At 41.6% G+C, this 21,976-nt stretch overlaps 1 protein-coding gene across 3 annotated transcripts in view; it reads left to right on the top strand.

The window, feature by feature from the left end:
- Nucleotides 1-338: 338 nt before the first annotated feature.
- The window catches only part of FGF13 (fibroblast growth factor 13), a 488,885-nt gene continuing 467,247 nt past the window's right edge, over nt 339-21,976 (top strand). For 2 of the 3 annotated variants that reach the window (XM_023634068.2, XM_070258070.1), the window contains exon 1: nt 354-654. The gene's annotated coding sequence lies outside the window, so the exon portion shown is untranslated. Of the gene's footprint in view, nt 655-21,976 lie in introns of all 3 variants that reach the window. The other variant, XM_023634065.2, reaches the window with a different exon arrangement.

Below are 21,976 nucleotides of genomic sequence, written 5' to 3'. Positions count from 1 at the left end.
GGACTGCCAGCTTCTCAATTTTTCCCTCTAATCTCATCTCCCTATCAAGTTTCTGCCAGGTTGGAGGGGAATGCCCACTCCCCTGGGTAGTAACACTTTCCTTTCCAAAGGATCCGCCTTCTCTGGAGATGTCTGAGACAGTGAGAAAGAGCCAAAACACCAACAGTCGCCAGTTCTTTGCTTCACCTCCCTGGTTCGGTCCCTTCGCCTTGATACAGCCTTGGTTCAGTAAGATGATCTGACCACAGCTGGTCTCCTACACTTAGAACAAGTTGGAAGCAAGAGAACTTGGGGAAGGAATTTGGTTTCACTAAAAATAGCTGCAATATAGACCCTGTGACTTACCACTCCTCACAACAGTCTGATATGAACCGCACAGGGTCCACTGAACCCTGCAATCACTTTGGACTATTTGCTTTTCCTGCCTGGAGCCCTTGAAACCAGGAGGGGCTTTGGGAGTTGGGAGTGCTTTCGCTCAGATGCAGACTCTTACAAATCTCAGAAACGAATGGTGATGGTATGACCAAGAAGCTTCCTTCCCCTGGGAGCACGTGACCATTGGCACTAATAACAACAGGTCCCTTTAAGATTTTGGTCCATGGTGGAAACTTGCTTGTTCCTCACCACCAGGCCCATTGCGTCTCCACTTCTAAGGTAGGTGAAACGAAACTCATTTGGGGAAATGCCACTGGAATTGTGATCTTCTTGGGTAACCCCGGCCCTGGTCTTCTTGGCCTGGGGCAAGGAGGCAAATGTCAGGGCAGGACATAGCTTACAAATAAAAGTGTATGTCCCTGCTGCCAACACACTGATCAAGCCATAGTAACCTGTGGGAATTATGTCTTTTCCTTGCGTCCTCCTATTCCAAAGCCAAGGTATTAGCCAGCAGGAAAGCACCTCAAATGTTAAATTTAACCCCTTCTCAACTTCTCTACCCAAAGCTGCTTTATTCTACCCGCCTTGTCCTTCCTGTCCCGCTACTAACTCTGAGCATTTAAATTTGGCCCAGGGCACTGGGTATCTGTATTTGCCTTTTCTGCTATACAGCAACAGAGAGTAATACAGAGCTCCCTAGAGCGGGGATTCCTGTAGTTCAGGCAGTCCTTGTGAAAGAGAATCCAATTCGAGTACACAAAAGACTTGCTTGGATTCCATTTCCTTCCTGAAATACTGCTGTCAGGACTCATCTCTGATTTCTAGCCTGTTTATAGCAATGGGCCTTGGGGAAGGAATTGAAGGGGAGATAGAAAGTTCTGGGGGTGAGGCTAGGAGCCCTCTGAGAGAAAAAGAAGCTGCCTTGGCTGTTGGCAGGTTATACCCTATGATTTCTTGCTTAAAGTTAACTTTTGTGAATTGCACTAAGCAAACTACTATGCCAACATTCCAGCTTGCCAAACCAAGGTGTTTGTCATGAAAATAAAGAGATACTTTAGTAACAAGTATGGTGACTTTAAATGAAAATGGCAATCTTAAAGTATTACATGGCTGGAGGAAACAAATTTTGACTCAGAATCATGTATGTCTGGTCATTTTTTAGAAGAATGGATTACTGATTGATACTTGAACGTTATATCCCCTTCCCACTTTTTTCCCTTTTATCCATCTTCAAGGTAGATGAGTGTTCAAATAACATAAACTTAAAATCTTAAACCTAGAAAAAACATCTTGGAATTCATATGGCCTACTCGTTATTGGAGCTTGAGTAGAGATGAGTGATCATTTGGTGTATCCCTAGATTGTTGCCTCAACTTCTCCTGTGACCTCAAAATGAATTCATGGTGGATATTTCCATTTTAAAGCCATGGATTTATTGGCATCACATCCTACTAGCACTTTCTCCTCTCTGATATTACTTTAAGGTCATTCATGTTGCTGCAAAGCTAGATGAAACTAAAACATTTTGAATTATTTTGCCCATGTTGCATTTGTGCAACCATATGGCATCATTAATACCAGGTGCTAGTCTTAACGTGTTGTCACATTTTTATTGAAAGTTGGTTAGGGGTTTTGCATTTAAACTGGGTATGCATTCTATTGAAACACTCTAGAGAAAGTGATTTGCTGGAGGTTGCCTCTGGATAACACTCTTGCTTGGTATTTTGAACAAATGACTCTACTAATAAAACCTCCACGAACAAACAACTTTTCAGGAATGCATTTGTCAGTAAAGCGATGATTCCCAAACTCCATTTCATGAACCAATGCCAGGCTGGCTGCCCAGGAATCACCTGGAAAGATTGTTTAAAACCATAATTTCTAGGCTTCAGCCCTAGAAATTCAGATTCAAAAGGTCTGGAAGTGGGGCCCCAGAACCTGGACTTTGATCTAGCAATCCTGATAATTCTGATGCACGGCCAGATTTGGGAAGCACTGTTAAAGTTAAGGTCCTCCTGTTTTTGTTTTGTTGTTTGTCTCAAATCTCTCAATGATTCTCTTTTGCCTTCAGAATAAAGTTCAAACTTCTTCACCTGGCATTCCCTAGGCCCTCTGTGATCTAGCCCTAACCTACCTTTCCATCTTATTTATTGTTATTCCTCTTCACCCCCTCCCCCCCTAGTCAAATTGAATTGGCCAGTTTTCCAGTTTGCTTTCATGCCTGGGTACTTTACTAATGCTGTTGCCTTTGACTGCTGTGTCCTTCCTCACGTTTCTGCACACCCAAATCTGCCCCATTTGTCATGGTCTATACTTTAGTGTGCATAAGAAGGACTTGGGGGGCTTCTTTAAAAGATCAACTCCTGGGACTTACTCCTGGGTATTCTGATTCAGCACGTCTGGAGTTCTTAAGCACCTCAGAGGATCTGATGATAACCATGCTTTCAGAAACACTGCATCTAGCTCAAAGGTCATCTCTTTATGAAACCATTTCTCAAAGTGCTTGTGCTTCCCTATTCCAATTCCCATAGCATTTTGTTTATAGCTTGTAATTTAACACTTTTCTCTCTACCTTTTATTTGAATTATTCCTGTACATCATCATTTTCCTCACTCAACATTCACTGAGTACATAATATAAGAGGTGCATCTTTCCTCCAAGAACCCAAGCTCCTTGGGAGAAGGGATCTCTGTCCATCTATCTCTTTAAACAGTTTGGGTGCAAGTGTGGAGTCTGTCAGTGGGCATCGTAAAGTTTAAATCACCCTGCAATAGATGATGCGAGGATTGAACCTGTGCCAAGATGAAGCTTTATTTTCCCTAAAAGATGTGAGTGTGAGACAGATCTTTTCTGTCTCCATGCCCCAAATCTGAGATTTATGCACAAGTGTGGGATCTGAGAAGCCTTCTGTGGTTGGGCAATCTCAGAGCACATTGATGACTGCATTCCACGGAGTCTCTTGGCTGAGGCAGGATGGGAAAGCACCTGGCATTTCTAAATACAGTAGTTCTGCCATAAGGGAGGGATGAGCACAGCGCCAAGGGGTACAGAGGAGGGGCAGGAGACATTGGGTGATGGAAATCTGCAGGGGCTTCACTTGGCATGGACTTTCCTTGGCATGGACTTCCCTTGGCATGGACTTCCCTTCTTTGCGTCACCTGGTACAACACTGCAGCTCCTCTGGAATTGTCTGCTATTGAAATGCTGTGGCTCTTTAATTACTTGTAATTTAGTTATATGCATATAAGATAGCATATATACAATAATCCATATTACTAGCCTAGTATGTATCCTACCACATTTCTCTTCTCATATAATTATATAAAACATGCATATGTACACATACACAAATGAATATATCTTTTTTATTGTAGATTATTTTACAGAAATTGTGTCATGTTACTCACACTTTTCTCTATCTTACTCTTCTTGCCATTACTAGTTGTGTGACCTTAGGTTCTCTGGGCCTCAGTTTCCTCATCTAGGAAATGAAAGATGATATCAATACCTATTTCATAAGGTTATTTTGAGGATCCATTAGTTAAAATACATAAAGCACTTAAAGTAGTGCTATATATGAATGTTTTCTATTATCATTGTTACTACTATTCTCATTCAACAAAACTTACGAGTCAACTGCGTCTCTCAGTTTCATTCTTCTTAATGGTTGCACAGAATTTTGTGATGTAGATGAAGAACAACTTATCCAACCTTTTGCCTTTTAGTGGACATTAACTTTGCCTCCATTTGTTCTGTTTTTGGTCACTAAAAAGCAACATTGCAATAAAAACCTCTGTATATATACCCTTACATGCACTTATTTTTCTGACTCTGGGACAGACTCCCAGGAATGGAATAGCTAGGTTGAAGAATGTATATATATTGTTTTTAACTTCATTAAATGCTACCATATAGCTTTGTAACAAGCATGTAACAAACGCATGATTTCACCAGTGCTGTATGGGTGCGTACCTTTTCTTGCAATCCCACCAAAGGTTGATCTTACTGCTCTTTTTAGATTTAACAGTCCTGTGGGTGGAAAGTGTCATCTCGTTGTTACTTTTATGAGTTTCTCTGGCTACTCATGAGTCTGAGCAGCCTTTAAAACATTGTTTGCCATTTGGATTTGCTTCTCTGTGAAGTGGTTCTTCATACCCATTGTCCATTTTTTGAATGGATTGTTTTTCCTTGTCAATTTGTAAGAGCTCCTTGTATATTATAGCTTTAAGCCTCTCATGTAGTCTCTGTGTGCAGTTACGCTGCTAATTTCTTGTTTATTGATTTGAATTATTGTGCCTTGTCCCAAAAGTTTGAAAAATTGTGTATTGTCAATTTTTTTAATAACTTCTGCGTTTCGAGGATTAGTTAAGAGAGTCTTCGCAGTCCTAGGTTGTACACGCAGTTTCCTAGACTTCCTCGCAAGACTTTTACTGTTTTTATATTTAAATATGTCTTTATCTGGAAACTGTATTGATTTTTGGAATCAAACGGAGGTCTAATTTTATATTCTTTCAAATTGGTAGTTACCTTCATATTGTTCATTAACATCCATCTTTTGTCCCACTGAAATGAAATACAACCTTTGCCGTGTATTAGATGCTTATATATGGGATTGCATTCTGCATTCTCGATTTTATTCCTCTGATCTAATTGCCTATTATTCCTATGCCATTACCATGTTTTGACTTGCTTATGGTGACTTTAGGTCTGATATCTGGTTAAAATATCTCTCTCTCTTTTTATTCTTGTTTTTCATGGCTATTCTAAGGTTTTTATTCTTTCATAAAAGTATTAAGATTATGTATATAAATAGATCCCCTCTTTTTCTCTTGAAAAATTATCTTGGGCGTTTAAACTGGAATTAAAAAAATAATACTGATTTGGGGAGAATCGAAATGTTATGAGATAAAGTCTGATGATTCTTTCATTCATTCTTTTTTTTCAGACTTTGGCTTTTGTTCCTCAGTGGGCTACTGCACTTTTCCTCATAGTGGTCTGGTGCTTTTCTTGTTAAATTTAGCCCTGTGTATTATTTAGGTTTTTTTCATTATTGTAAATGTAATTTTTCCCATTTTCATTTCTTGCTGCTGATTGCTTGAACAGAGAAACACTATTTGTCTTGTATAGTAACCTTGTATTCCTTTACTATACCAAATTCCCTAAATAAGTCTCACGGATTTTACTAGAGTGTTTTGTTTTGCTAGCTGTACAAATATGCCATTAGCAGACAAAGAAATAGAAGTCTTTTCTGATGTTTATATTAGTTCTTTCTCTTTTTTTGATCTTTTTTCATAAACTGGAATCTCCAAGGCAATGTTGGATAATAATAGGGGTAAGAGGCATTCTTGTCTACTTCTGAATTTTATTTGGATAGGTCAGTGTTTTGCCATTTGGGATAATATTTGGCATCTGTTTCTGGTAACCAGTCTGTATTATTTAAGAAATTTCCGTCTAATCCTATTTAACTTAGAAATGTATTGGGAGTCAGTTGAATTTTATCAATTGACTTTTAAGCCTTTCTTGACATCATTATGTGTATGGTTTTCCTCTTTAATTTATTGATATAATGAATTACCTTGATAGATTTGCTGATACTGAGCCTCCTTTGCATTTCCAAATGTAATTCTATATGTCAGTTAGTAATTTCTGTGAAACAAACCAGGCAAATCTCAGTGGCTTCAAAAACAACACTTTGTTGTTGCTCATGTTTTCTTCAGGTAAGCTGGGGTCTGGCTCATCTAGTCCGGGCTAGGCTGAGTGGCTCTGCTTGCCACGATACATCTTTTGGGGCTGCTTTGCTTCAGGTTGTGCTGGCTGGAGCGGCTGTGCCCCAGGCAACTCTTATCCTCCTGATGGTGCAAGCAAGCTAGCCAGGCTAGTCTCAAAGTGACTGCAGAAGCACAAGATGGAAGGTTCAAATGCATAAGGTCTCTTAAGGCCTAGGCTGGGAAGTGGCACACTTCTGCCTCATTTTATTTGCCCATTTGGCTCATTTGGCTGATTCCAAAGTAAAGGAGCAGGGAAATGTATACCACATTGATGGCAGGAACTCCAAAATCACATGAAAAAAATCATGGGCACAGGGAGGGGCAAAGAATTGTGGCCAATACTGTAATCCACCATGCCCTACATGGCTCTAATTCTACTTCATTGAAAGACTGCTGGATTGCATTTGCTAATGTTTTATTCAAAATTTCAGCATCTATATTTTAAAAAGGAGTGTTTATAGATTTTTGTAGCCTATTTTGTAGGTTTGGATATTAAATTTAGGTTGGCTTCATAAAAATAATTAAGGAGTGACCTGCCCTGCAGATAACCCCAGCAGCTTTTGCCGCTGAAGAAACCAAAGGCCAGTACAGCCACCACAGACCCCCTAAAAACAGATTTTACTGTTTTTTTTCCCCACATGCATTCGCTGATGCCAGCCACCTGAGTCCTTCCCTGCTCCATCCTCCCTGCTCCCGCTCAAGCCTGGGACAGGCACAGGCAGCCGGCACAGGCAGCCAGCCCAGTCCTCTGCGGCTGCATGAGTGCAAGGCTCAAATCTAGACCCCCTGCAGCTGACCGACATCACTGTGTGTGCTCTCAGGGTTTGACCTTCCAGCTGTGCACTTACATGCCACTGGCCTGACACCCATCACCAGCCTTCATTGCCATTTGTGCACCTGTGGCAAGATTGTACAGCCACGGAAGTGAATGCTGATAGCTTAGGCCCCCATAGCTGCTTGTGAGCCTGGATCTGGCCCTGTCTTCTGTCACTGGCCTGCACCACTTGGCTCACCTGCAGCTAGCTCCTCCAGCGTGCAGCAGGCACGCCCCCAGCCTGACTCCCAATACCAGCCTCCACTGCTGTGTGCGTGCCTGTGGGGAGACCATGCGGCCATGGGAGGGCATTCCGACAGCCAGGGTCCCCACAGCTGATTGTGAGCCCAGATATGGCCCTGCCTTATGTCACTGGCCTACACTACTGGGCTCACCTGCAGCTAGCCCCTCCAGCTGTGCACTTGCACACCCCCATCCTGACTCCCAACACCGGCCTCCACAATCATGCACCCGTGGTGAGACCCGGCAGCCACAGTTGTGTATACTGACAGCCATGGACCTGATAGCTGCAAATGCACCTGCAGTTGGTCACAGCCCTTGCTGCTTGCACTGACCCCCAAAAATACATGTTTGCAAACAGCCCCTGTTACCACACAGGCACCTGCAGCTGGCCCCCACAGCCAAGTGTGTGCACACCACTGGCTCCAGTCACCACCACTATCTGCCTTGGTCCCTAGCCGCTGAACCGGGAGGTGCCACTGAGGACCCCAAAAGCGCTTGCTGCCGCTGTGGACCCCCAAAGTGCTCTATAAGAACCACACAGTTGTTGACGCTGTAGACCCCAATGGCCTGAGCTGATGAGTTACCATGCTCCCACAGACCTGGAGACACCACAGGCCCCTGCACTTAGCACCCTGTACCACTAGACCTGGGGTCACGGAACACTCCCGTATGTCCCTACCTACAGGTGAAGGTCTTTCCTTGCTGAAGTTAGTCCATGAAGTCTGGAAGAGGTGAGTACTTCTTTAAATGTGCAGACACCTATGCAAGGCTACAGGAATCACGAAGAATCAGGAAAACATAAGCGCACCAAAAGGTACACAGTAAACTTCCAGTAACTGACCCTAAAGAAATGGAATTGCCTGACAAACAATTCAAAATAATTTTTCTAAAGATACTGAGAGAGATACAAGAGAACACAGATAAGCAATTTAATGAAATCAAGAAAACAATACAAGAACAAAATGAGAAGTTCAATAAAGAGATAGAGAGCATAAAAAGGAATTAAACAGAAAGAGGTTTTGTATGTGATCAAAGATAAGTTATTATCAGCTTAAAATAAGCTATTATATCAATAAGAAGTTTCTAGTAAATCTCAGGTTAACCAAAACCAAAAACCTATAGTAGACATACACAAAAGAAGGTAATCAATATATACCACTATAGAAAATCATCAGTTCACAAAGGAAGACAGCAAGAGAGGAAGAAAGGAACAAAGGAACTACACAAGTGACAGAAAACAATGAATAACATTGCAATAGTAAGTTCTTACCTATCAATAATTACTTTAAATGGAAATGGATTAAATTCTCCAATCAAAAGGCACAGAGTGGCTGAATGGACAAAAAAACAAGACCCAAGTGTATGCTGTCTATAAGAGACTCACTTCAGTTTCAAGGACACACATAGGCTCAAAGTGAAGGGATGGAAAAAGATATTCCAAAAGAGAAGCAGGAGTAGCTATACTTACATCCAAGTACACTTTAAGTCAATAACTGTAATGGGAGAAAAAGAAGGTAATTATATAATTATAAAGGGGTCAATTCATTGAGAGGATATAAAAAATTATAAATATATATGCACCCAACATCAGAGTACCTAAATGTATTAAGCAAATTCTAACAGATCAGAAGAGTGTAATAGACAATAATACAGTAATAGTAGAGACCTTCAATACCTCACTTTCAACAATGGATAAAGCATGCAGGCAGAAAACTAACAATGAAACATTGGACTTGAACTATGCTTTAGACCAAATGGACCTAAAAGACATATAGAGAACATTCCACCTAACAGCAGCAAAATGCATATTTTTCTGAAGTGCACAAGGAACATTATCCAGGATAGATCATATGTTACATCACAAAACAAGTCTCACCAACTTAAAAAGATTGAAATCATACCAAATATCTTTCTAACCATGATAGTATGAAATTAGAAATCAGTGACAGGAGGAAAACTGGAAAATTCACAAATAAATGGCAATTAAATAACAAACTCGTGAACAACCAATAGGCCCAAGTGAAATCAAAAGAGAATTCAAGAAATATCTCGAAACAAATGAAAATGGAAACACATTATACCAAACCATGAGATGCAGCAAAAGCAGTGCTAAGAAGGAATTTAGTAGCGATAAACACCTACATTAAGAAAAAAGAAAGATCTCAAATAAACAACCTAACTTTACACCTCAACGAATTAGAAAAACAAGAAGAAATTAAGCCTAAAGTTAGCAGAAGGGAGGAAATAACAAAGATCACAACAGAAATAAGTGAATAGAGAATAGAAAAATAATAAAAAAGAACAATGAAACTAAGCATTGATTTTTGAAAAGGTAAACAAAATTGACAAACCTTTTGCTAGACTTACCAAGAAAACTAGAGAGATGATTCAAATAAATAAAGTTATAGATAAAAGAAGAGACATTAAAACTGATACCATGGAAATACAAAGGATCATAAGAGACTACCATGAACAATTATATGCCAAAAAATTGGACAACATAGAACAAATGGATAAATTCCTAGAAACATACAACCTACTAAGTCTGAATCATGAAGAAATCGAAAATCTGAACAGACCAATAACAAGTAAGGAGATTGAAACAGTAATCAAAAACCTCACAACACAGAAAAGCTCTGCACCAGATGGCTTCACAGGTGAATTCTATCAAACATTTAAAGGAGAATTAATGCCAATTCTTCTCCAACTATTCCAAAAAATAGAAGAGGAGGGAGCATTCCCAAAGTCATTTTATGATGCTAGCATTATCCTGATATCAAACCCAGATAAGGATACCACCAGAAAAGAAAACTACAGGCCAATATCTCTGATGAACATAGATGCAAAAATTCTCAACAAAATACTAGCAAACTAAATTCCACAGCACCTTGAAAGGATCATATAGATGATCAAGTGGGATTAATCCCTGGGATATAAGGATGGGTCAATATACACAAATCAACACATGTGACACACCACATTAATAGAATGAAAGACAAAAATCATATGATTATCTCAATAGATGCAGAAAAAGCATTTGGCAAAATTCATCATCCTTCCACGATAAAAACTCTCAACAAATTGTGTATAGAAGGAATATACGTCAACATAGTAAAGTCCACATATGACAAACCTACAGCTAACATGATACTCAAAGGTGAAAGGTTGAAAGCTTTTTCTCTAAGATCACGAACAACACAAGAGTGCCCACTCTCACTACTTCCATTCAACATAGTACTGGAAGTCTTAGCCAGAGTAATTAGGCAAGAAAAATATTAGGCATAAGAAATAAAAGGCATCCAAACCAGAAGGAAGAAGTAAAACTGTTTCTGTTTGCTGATGAGATAATATTGTATATAGAAAATCCTAAAGACTTCACAAAACTCTATTAGAACTAATAAGCGAATTCAGTAAATTTTCAGGATACAAAATCAACATATAAAAATCAGTTGCACTTCTAGATACTAACAATGAACTATCTGAAAAAGGAATAAAGAAAACAATCCCATGACAAAAGCATCAAAACCAATAACATATTTAGGGTTAAATTTAACCAAGAGAGTGAAAAATCTATACACCAAAAAACTGTAAGACATTGATGAAAGAAACTGAAAAAGACACAAATAAATAGAAAGATATTCTATGTTCATGGATCAGAGGAGTTAATATTATTAAAATGTCCATATTACCCAAAGCCATCTATAGATTCAATGCTATCTCTATCAAAATTCCAATGGTGTTTTTCACAGAAACAGAAAAAAAATCCTAAAATTCGTATGGAACCACAAAAGACCCCGAATAGCCAAAGCAATCTTGAGAAAGAAGAAGACTGGAGGTCTCACACTTCCTGATTTCAAGCTATATTACGAAGCTATAGTAATCAAAATAATATGGTATTGGCACAAAAATAGACACATAGACGAATGGAACAGAATCAAGAGGCCTCAACAGAGGCTAGAATACCCAATGGAGAAAGGATAGTCTCTTCAATAAATAGTGTTCGGAAAACTGGATATCCTCACACAAAAGAATTAAATTGGACCCCTATCTTACATCACTCACAAAAATTAACTCAAAATGGATTAAGCAGTTAAATCGTAAGAACTGAAACTGTAAAACTCAAAAAAGCTCCTAGCTCTTGGTCTTGACAATGATTTTTCAGATGACACCAAAAGCAAAAACTAACATGTGGGACCACATTAAACTAGAAAGCTTCTGTACAGCAAAAGAAACAATTGGCAAAATGAAAAGGCAACCTACTAAATGGGAGAAAGTACTTCCAAACCATATATCTGATAAGGGGTTAATATGCAAAACATATAAAGAACTCATAAAACTCAATAGCATAATAAACAATTCAATTAAAAAATGGGTATGGAAATGAATGGAAAAATGAATGGACATTTTTCCAAAGAAGATATGCAAATGGCCAACAGGTACATGAAAACGTGCTCAGCATCACTAATCATCTGGGAAATGCAAATTCAAACCACAAGGAGATATCACCTCACATCTGTTAGAGTGGCTATCATCAAAAAGACAAGAGATAACAAATGTTGGTGAGGATGTGGAAAAAAGGGAACCCTTGTGTGCTGTTGGTGGGAATGTAAATTGGTGTAGCCTTTATGGAAAACGGTATGGAGGTTCCTCAAAAAATTAAAAATAGAGCTACTGTATGATCCAGTAATCCCATTTCTGGGTATGTACTTGAAGGAGATGAATTCACTATCTTGAAGAGATATCTCCACTTCCATGTTCATTGCAGCATTATTCACAATAGGCAAGACTTGGAAACAACCTACGTGTCCATTGATGGATGAATGGATAAAGAAGATGTGAAATATATGTTTACAATGGAATATTACTCAACTATAACAGGAGGAAATCCTGCCATGTGTGACAACATGGATAGACCTTGATGGCATTATGCTAAGTTGAGATAAGTCAAACACAAAAAGACAAATACTGTATGATCTCACTTGTATGTGGAATCTAAAAACATCAAATTCATAGAAACAGTGAGAAGAATGATGTTTGCCAGAGGCCGAGCAGTGGTAGAAATGGTTAGATGTTGGTCAAAGAGTACAAACTTTCAGTTGTAAGGTGAACAGGTTCCAGGAATCTAATGTACAGTGTGGCGACTGTAGTTCACAATACTGTATCGTATATTTTAAAGTTGCTATGACAGTAGGCTTTACTGTCCTCACTATAACAACAACAACAATAAAACGGAAATTATTTGAGGTGAAGGATGTGTTAACTAAGTTTATTTTGGTAAACATTTTGCAATATATATGTGTATCAAATCATCACATTGTACACCTTAAACTTACACAGTGTTATGTATCAATTATATCTCAATAAAGCTTGGGGGGAAAAGAATTAAGAGCCTTTCCTTCTTTTTTATAGTCTGGAAAACATTAAATGATATTGAAATTACTTGTTTTTTTAAAAAAGTTGAATTGAAACAGACGAACTGCTCTGTTACGATGAACTTTTCCAGGGGTAGATATTTATTCACTTTTTCAATTTCTTTTTTAATAATTGACCTATTCAACACTTCTTATGGGGTTAATCTTGGTTTCTAAAAAATCATCCTTTTCTCTAGGTTTTCACATTTGTTGCTGTAGAGTTTAATGTAGTATCACTTTATAATTATTTAAATCTCTTACTCATACTTTTTCTTTTCTAGTCTTGTCAATATTTATTCTTTCTTTTTCTTTAATCAGACTTGCAAGAGGGTTATCTGTTTTATTGGTCTTCTCAAAGAACAGGTTTTGGTTATTTCATTAATTCCACATTTTTTGTTGTTAAAGCCTTTTCTTAGTCCTTTTTAGTTTAATTTGTGGTTCTTTCCCAAATATCTGGAGATGAGAACTAAGTTCCTTTACGTTTTCATCTTTGCTTGTTAATATTGAAGACATTTAAGAACATAATTTGTTTTTCTGAGTACAGCATTCACTGTGCTAGGTAGATTTTGGGATAAAGTGTTACTTTTAATTGCTTTCTAGATAGTTTGTAATTTCACTTTTGATCCAGTGGTTTTCTAGGAGGCTATTTCTTTATTTCCAACCAGTTAGTTTTTGCATCTTTTAAATTATTTTTCTAAATTTTATAGCTGCTATGCTCAGAAAAGCTCTTGTCTTATCTTTTAAAAAAATTACTGCCTTTCCTTTGTCTCCTCCCTCTTCTCCTTCTAGAAGATTTATTAGACTTCAGAATCTACAGGTCTCTTATATTCTCTAGCTATTTTAGACTTTGTGCCCTGGAATTCTTACAATTTGGGTCTTCCGCGTCACTATTTGGGTCTCAGCAGTGCTTATCCTCTCCTTCAATTCATCGACCGAATTGCTCATCTGGGGAATCACATTTTGTAGCTCCAGAAATTCTCTTTTTAGGTTGCACTTACATCTCTGTATATGCTCGGATTTTGTTATCATGGTGGTTGTTGTTCAAGTTGCCATTTGTATCTCCTCCCAACAGTTTATTTCTTTAGTCGTGCGTTGCTTAACTAACCTTTCTCTGGGTGCTGACTGCTGGACCCACAGAGATGGTTATAAAGTATTTTGTCGTCAGCCCATCGGGGTCAGCTCATGGTAGAAGGGATCTCTGAGAACTCCCCAAGTGCTAGGTGGCCCTCAAGTGGTGGGAAACTAGCTATCCCAAGGAAGCCACCCTCTTCCAGATCTCCTCACACATTTTGTTCCTTTACTTCATTCTTTCTTGGCCCCTCGGAGCCCTAGGAGACCAGGAACACATTGTTTTCCCAATCTTCTGGTCTTCTTGTGCGGGGCCTTTCTGGTGTTGGCTCCAGGCCTTGCTCAGCACTCAGGGAAGAAAGCCCAACAAGACTTCTTTTTGCTGGGACTCCCATGATGTCTAGGACCTCACTCATATCCAGCTCTTCTCTATAGGCCTCAATAGATATTTGGCTGAAGAGAGGCAGGCAGCCTGGAGTTGGGAACGGGAAATACCCCATGCTTAGTTTGCCATCTTCCCAGAATGTTCTGTAGTTTCTAAAGAAAAAGAAAAAAGGTCTTTGTATGACTGGACCTTAGTTATACTACTTCCTAGGGAGTTGTTTTGTAATAACACAGGGGTGGTGGTGAGGTTCAGGGTGGAAACTGTATCTTTCTGGGTGCAGTCATGAAAATAGAGCTACTAAAATATTGCAATAATAAGGGGATTCACACACACACACACACACACACATACACAAAGTGGGAGGAGCTAGGAGAGTGAAAGTCCAGAAGGTTTATGCCAGAGGATCAGACAAATGTCTCTAATAACTTAAGCTTGAAGTACTAGAGGAGGTAGGAAGCTAGAACTCACTGGAATTCTGAGAAGTCACCAGGTCTAGCAGCAAAAGGTGACCAGGAAGTGGGAGCCCATAGAGTGATCTGTGAAGCCACACTGTCTGACTGTCCCAGTCTTCTGAGAACAATGACTTCTGCTTTACTCCCACTTTCCAAGTCTTCTCTCAGTATTTCTCTCAGTGGCAAGTTTCTCTCAGTGGAAAACTCTGATCTGGAACCACATAGGGAAGGGGCTTCTGAGTAACCTAGTTCCTGGCCTTGGTTAGGAGTGGCAGTGGTAGCTGAGCTAACAACAATCTAGCAGAGTATCCCAGCAGGAAGACCAATGAGTAGCAGTATAGGATTGTGGATGTGGCCAAAGAGGGCCCTGGAGAGGACTCCTCTGCCCTTGGTCCCAGTGCTATAGTTCTCCTGAATGGCATGCCTTGATGCGGCTCTCAGAGATGTCCTCTCCACTAACACCAAAGCTAGAGCATCACTCACTCACTAGTCATGGATTCTCCCAGAATCCTCTGGCCCATGTCAACCAGTGCCAAGACTGGTACCTGAGCCTTCTTGGCTATGTCAGCATCTGGTAGTGTAATGTGTATAGGCTTTTGAAACAGAAAGACCTGGGTTCAAACCCTGCTAGCGCTATTTACTAACTGTGGGAATCTAAGCAGGTAAATTGCCCTTTCTAAAGCTCTTTTTATTATTTGTAAATGAAGGGTGACAATATCTAACTTTTAGGATAGTTACAAGAATGAAATGATAGTTTATATAAAGCACCATATATTAATTGCCTCCTCTGTTTTTGGTCATTAATCTTGCTGCCTTGACAGTGCTTCTAGTGCATGCCTACTGAGAAGAAAAATGGTGCTTCTTTCCTTCCATAGCAAGTGGGGACCCTTAAAGGGGTTCCCCTTTTGCTAACCTAGCATCGTCGAGGCAAATCTCCTATCACTGATCTGAAATGCTCTCGCCAGAAGCAGACAACAGTAAATCCTGACCTCGCAGGCTGGGTGATCCAGGGAGGGGGGAGGCTTTATGTAACAGAGTGGAATAAATATAAAGAAAAAAGTAAGAGGGAACAGTCCTGCTAGACCCTGGTAGAGGGAGAGGGTATGAGAACATGAAGAAGGAAACAGCATTGGAGGCTGCACTGGCAGAAGTGGAATGGAGAAGAATAAAGAATTCCAGACGTGGGAAACTGAGTAGGGTGTGTCTCTTAGAAAAAGCAACAATTAGTGCAGTATGGCAGGTTCAGTGACACCAGCAGTGTGATGGGTACAGTCATTCCAACCATGTGCCAGGTGCATATCCATTCTGTACCAGGCGAGTCACACCACCTGGGTTACAGTTTGAAGTGAGGGAAAGTGTAGGTACAAGTGTCTCATCTTTAGAAACCCAGTTTGGTATTTCTTGACCACCTGCAAGTTACTCTTCTTTTCCTAAAATGCAACAGTTATGTACAGTACCAGCTGAGTCTCAGGGCTCTGAGGGAGGTAGAAATCCAAGCCCCAAATCCTGGCACTCCAAAGAAGGCTCCAAGCTACTTCCTAAGAAGACAGGGAGGTTGGAGGCAAAAGGTACTAGTAACACAGTGATCACTTAAACTGCTAGAGGCAGAGGAAGAGTCTCAGGATCTCTCTTTACCAAAACCCTGGGCAGTAAGACAGGGCTGGAGAGAAAAAGAGAGAGGAGTCACAAGCTGGGACCTCTGAAAGCAGATGGAGTTTGTGGTAGGAGTTCATTAGGGGACAATAACCGTGAAAGGAAGGGGGAAGAGGCAGGATTGAGTAGAGGATAATGTTGAACTTTTAAGCAGGCCGAGCAAGGCCTTGGTCACCCCATGGGGAGCTCTGGAGTGAGGTATTATCTGTCAGAAAGCCTGCATTGACCCAGAGTGGCCAGGCCTTGCTCATTCGCTGGATGTGGGCTGCTCCAGGGAGGATATGACCTCAGGTGAGGTCAGGGTTCTGCAGCTGAGGCAGACCCCGAAAAAGCTGACAGCTAAAGGCTGCCCACACTCCCCACAGCTGGGCAGCAAGCCCTTCCTGGAAGGGGAATCTGGATAGCACACATCCACGTCTACCACATGGGGGGTCAAGTACTGATAGAAAACAAGTGAAAGCCCAATAAGCCCTGAGACCTCTGCTCTTGCTCTAATGCTTGGCTTTGTCTTCAGAGAAATTTTAGAGGCACTAACTATTCCATAACATTTTCAAAATATGCAGTGTCACATAGTAGAAAGAGCAGGAACTTTAGAAGCAGAAGGTCCTCCTTGAGTCTTAGTCCTGGGTGTACCTTGTTACTGCGATCTTGGGTAAGTGTTTCCTGTCTGAAATTGTTTCCTCATCTGTAAAACGGAGATGATAATAGTCACTAACTCAGAAGGTTGTTTGAGTATAAAATGGCATCATCTGGAGAAATACTTAGCACAAAGCAGGAAACGCAGTAAATTAAATAAATGGTATTACAATGATGAGGCTATTTACTGTGCCTTTGATGCACTGGGCACTAGGTAAAGCATGGGTGGGTGTGGGAGGAGTTAGTCTTAGAAGAGTTTAACCCAGTCCTTGTCATCCAGGAGCTTATAATCTCGTTGAGGAGTCAAGATATGGGCAAATGAAAGTGTGCTGACAACTTACTACTATATCCAAGAATTTTTCAAGCAACACAGTTTTTCTGCCTGAAGTGTTTTCTGTTCACATTGGCAGTATAACTGCTAGAATGGAGGCAAGAGCAGGATTTGAAAATCTTCTAGAGACTCACCTCGGCCAAAGTCTTTTGTGTGTTATTTATTGGGGGAGACAATGGCCAGGTCCTCTTTTTCAGATGTAGGGAAAATTGGGAGCATGCTGTGAGGAAAAGGCCGCCTTTGATTCCCCGTTCCTCTTGACACAGGAGATTCTGAATGCTGTGGGCTGATAGGAATTGTGGGTGGGAGCCGATGCTGCCCAGGGATGTTCCTTATTTGGGAGTGTGAGCGAACCCGTGAACAAGCTCTAGCTCATTGTTTCCTCCTTCGCTGGAGAAGAAAGTGAGAAAACATGTAAAGATATTCATTCCTGACAGGCATCGCAACATCGCATTACATGGTCCAAATGTTCAATTTCAAGGGAGGCAGAAAATCACATATATGTTTGGGGTAGATAGGAAAGGTTGTAGTGTTAAGCTGTTTTGGATAAATCATTGACATCTCTCTGTCTTATAACTTTCCCCCACTTTAAAGATCCATTCTGGTCTATAGAAGTCCAAGGAACAGAGATGACTTGGTCCAAAAATGATTCTAGGATTCTCATTTCAGTTATCTATTTCTGTGTGTAACAAATCACCCCAAAACCAATTGGTTTAAAAGAACAATTTTGCTCACAATTCTGTGGATCAGGAATTTGGACAGGGCGCAGCACGAGTGGCTGTTCTCTGCTCCGTGAAGCCTGGAGCCTCGCAGCCTGAATGGCTGGGAGCTGGCTAGGATGGCTTTACTGGGCTCATATGTCTGGAGCCTTGGTTCCTGCCCTCAGCTGGGTTCCTCAGTTCTCCTTCACATAGCCTCTCCATATAGCCAGCTTGGGCTTCCTCATAAGACAGGTCTTAGGTGTCTGCCATCTAATATAGTGACCGGCTTTCCCCAGAGAGAAAGTGGAGTTGCCAAGTCTTTTAAAGGCTAGGCCTGGAACTGGCATAGCATCACTTTGGGCACATTCTATTGGTAAAAACAAGTCACGAGGCCAGCCTGGATTCAGGGGGACATTACCTCTAGAGGGTGGAGTGGCATATGCATACGGGAGTAGAAGAAATTATTGGTCACTATTCCAGTTACTATTTCTGCATAGCTTATTACCTTAAAATGCAGCAGCTAAAAACATGCATCTAATTTTGTTCATAATTTTATGGGTCAGGAATTTGAGAAGGGCTCCTCTGAATAGTTCTCCACTGGGGGATCTCTCACAAGGTTCCTCTCAGATGTCAGCTGGGGCTGCAGTCATTTTGAGTTTGCTGGGCTGGACATCCAAGATGGGGCTCTTGCTTGGCTGCTAATCAATGCTGGCTGGTGTCTTGGAGCTCAGCTAGCACTGTCAGCTGGAGAGCCTAGACGTGGACTCTCCACTATGGTGGTCTCAGGGCAGGCAGACTTCAGGTATGGTGGCTGGCTTTCCCCAGAGCAAACGTCCCAAGAGGGCCAGGCAGACGCTGCATGGCCTCTTCTAACCTAGCCTAAAACGAATAGAGCATCCCTTCCACCATACTCTATAGATTGAGGCAGTTACAAGGCCACCCAGAATCAAGGGGAGAGGTCATAGTGCCCACCTCTCAACGGCCACGTTTTAAAACTGCCACAGTCACCATCTTTGGAGATTATTTTACCTACCTCTTATGTCACAGAAATACACCAACTCACCTGAGATTCTGAGAGAAAGCAATCTTAAATTGTGATGTAGATAAACACCGTAGGATTTGAATTGGAAACGAATCCTTTCAGTGGCCGGCCCAATGGTGTAGTAGTCAAGTTCGCACACTCCACTTTGGCAGCCTGAGGTTCACAGGTTCGATCCCAGTCATGGACCTACACACTGCTCATCAAGTCATCCTGTGGTGGCGTCCCATATACAAAATAGAGGAAGTTCGGCACAGATGTTAGCTCAGGGACACTCTTCCTCACCAAAAAAAAGAAAAAAAGAAATGAATCCTTTCAGAGCTCTAGCATTTGGATCTCAAAGTTCAAATTGCTGAGATGTGAGCTTAAAAATTAAAGTGACTTCCAACTGCCAGATCTTGGCCCAGTGGGCCTTTCTTTATCTCAAGTATCCTGGCTGGAAGTGTAGCTTTTGCCAGGCTGCTTCCTTTTGAACCAGCTTTCTGCTGTGAAGTGTTTTCACAAATGAAAAACACATTTGGCCCAGTGAGAAGCAATCTTGTCACTAAAACATCTAATTTGGTGGTGCCTGATGACAATGGCTCTACACTCAGCCAGTCCAAACCTGCCAGGAAAAAGCCCTAAGTGTATCTGTCCTCCATGCCCCTACTCACCCCAACCTTACCCTCTAGCACAGACAATGGAACAGCATGGCATCGAGCCCAGAAACATTACTCCGAGCTGCTGGAGGAGGAGCAAACCTGGAATCCAGAGGCTGGTGTCTTGAGGCATTTAGGGACCGGCATGAAACAGACACCAGGGAGGACAGGGCCAAGAGGATAAGACTCTCAGGACCTTCCCACTTTCCTCCTAAAGACTCAAGCCTCTGCCCCTTGCTCCAGAAAACAACCCGGCCCTCTTTAGAGGCATGGCCATGCCGCATTTGGTTTTAGAATATTGCTTTAATTCCAGGACTAAGTTACTAGGCTACACAGGATAACCCCTGTGCCTCAGCATTGATCAGGCGTGTGGAGTTCTACCTCATAAGAAGGACGGAGACAGGACGGACAGGCCATTTTAACAGAGCGACAGGGCAGAGGCGAAGTGATCAGGTAGTCAAACTGCTAGACTCAAAAGTGAAGGTACTTCCACCCCAGTGGGACCAGGCAGAAGGATCTGGGTGGAGAAAAGGAAGTGCTACAGACTAAGCCAGGGCTTCACTGACATGCTTCAAGACTGAGTGCATTTGGTGGCGGAGTAAAGACCACCCCCTGATCGCCCTCACACAGATGTCAGATCTTCCAGCTGATCGTCCCAAATCACCCAGTCGCCTGGGGCCTGGACACCGAAGCGTGCCTTCCTCTGAACCAGGACCAACAACATTCTGTTCACATTAAACATCTCACAGGGCTCCGGAGAGGGGAAAGCCCCTGTGCCTTTCACAAAAGAGGCTGCCCATGACCTCCCTAGCAGGGTCTTCACAAGCTTTGTTTAGATGAGATTGCTTGTCCTGGCACTTGAATATTCATAATCCTTCGTCTCTGGCATGAATGCCTTTACCATGTCATTGATTTGCCCCCACAGGGACACACACCACTATGTTGTTCTTGCATGTGGTATCCATTTTCTTTATCTTCTGCTTGTTTCTTTTGTGGGGTGGTTTATGGTGAAGAAACACATGTTATTTTACTGACTTGTGTTCACTGACAGACAGACTCCACTAATACTCCCAAGCAGATGTCTCTTCAACCCACCTCAACCATGTCAACTAACCTAGGTTTAGTCATATGTTAACTATTAGTGGCTTTCAAGGAACAGGGTCATACCTGGCTTCCAGCTGGAAGTTACTCTTGCTGGAGGTGCCATCGGTGATAAAGCTTGGGATGGGAGGGGGGAGGTCTTATCTCTGCAGAGAACTTTCCTGGCAATTGTAATGTGGCAGGAAAGCTGAGACAGTCAGGAGGGACATAAGTACCATGCTTAACAGCTCACGACAGAGACTGACCCTTTTCCCAAAAGAGGGTTTTGTTACTTACTGGGGACATGTGGACAAAGCAAATGTTATGTATACACAAGAGAGGAGTGTGTGTGTGTGTGTGTGTGTGTGTGTGTGTGTGTTTGAATGTGCTGAGTTAAGGGATTTTGAAAAGACTTAGGAATTTAGGATTGGCAGATACGTCCAGTGTCCAGTGAAAACGTGCTTCCCCCCTCCTTTTAGGAGGCTGAGAGGAGTGCTGAGAGATCATGTGATACAATAGAATAGCATTGTCTAAAAAGACAGACCCACCTGGTTTCCTGTCCTGGTTCTCCTGGTTTTTAATCCAGGCTCCACCACTTACAAGCTGTGTGATCTCCTTGCAAGTTACTTAACCTCTCTGAGCCTCAATGTTCTCATTTGTAAAATGGAAATAACAACAGCACCAACATTTCCTGGGCCTGTTGTGAAGATGAAATAAGCTAATGATGTAAAGCATTTAGCACACTGCTTGGCACAGGGTAGGGGCTAATTCCACGGTAATGTCTATTATTGGATGTAAACTATACGAGGACTCTTTACCCTCTTCCCCTCCACCTTTCCTCTAATCCCACCCAAGTCTCCACCCTCTTTGAATTCCGGTCATTTGAAGAGAAATTCCTTCTTTCTCAGGGTACTGATATTAATTAATGGTCTAACCTTGGGTTGGATAATCACATTGTGTCATCAAGCTCCATATTATTAGATATTATTTACAAGAAAAACAGGTCTGGAGTTCCTCCCAGACAGAGGACGGAGGCGGCAAATTGAGTTTAGAGGGTTGCCGACCTTTAGACCCTGACTGGCGGCAGGGGCAGCCCACTCTTCTGGTCTTGAAAGCCACAGCAGGCTCTTGTAATTGAGTTACTGCCTGGAATTCAGTAAGACTAATCCATCTATATAATTTCTTCGCCTGGTTTAATGCCATTAACGAAACCGAATTAAGGAGCAGGCGAGGCTGGGTGGGACGAAGGGAAACGGATTCTCTGCATGGGAGTCACTGCTGCGTCTCCACCGCCAGGCTGGAGCCTGTGGTCTGATTAATGGACGGCTCTGAGGACCAAGTCCTGCTAGCGGCCGCCTCAGTCCCTCAAAATGAGCGCCGAG

This window comes from Equus caballus, chromosome X, assembly GCF_041296265.1.
Source record: "Equus caballus isolate H_3958 breed thoroughbred chromosome X, TB-T2T, whole genome shotgun sequence".
NCBI lineage: Eukaryota > Metazoa > Chordata > Mammalia > Perissodactyla > Equidae > Equus > Equus caballus.
This window is presented reverse-complemented; position numbering and strand designations above follow the sequence as displayed.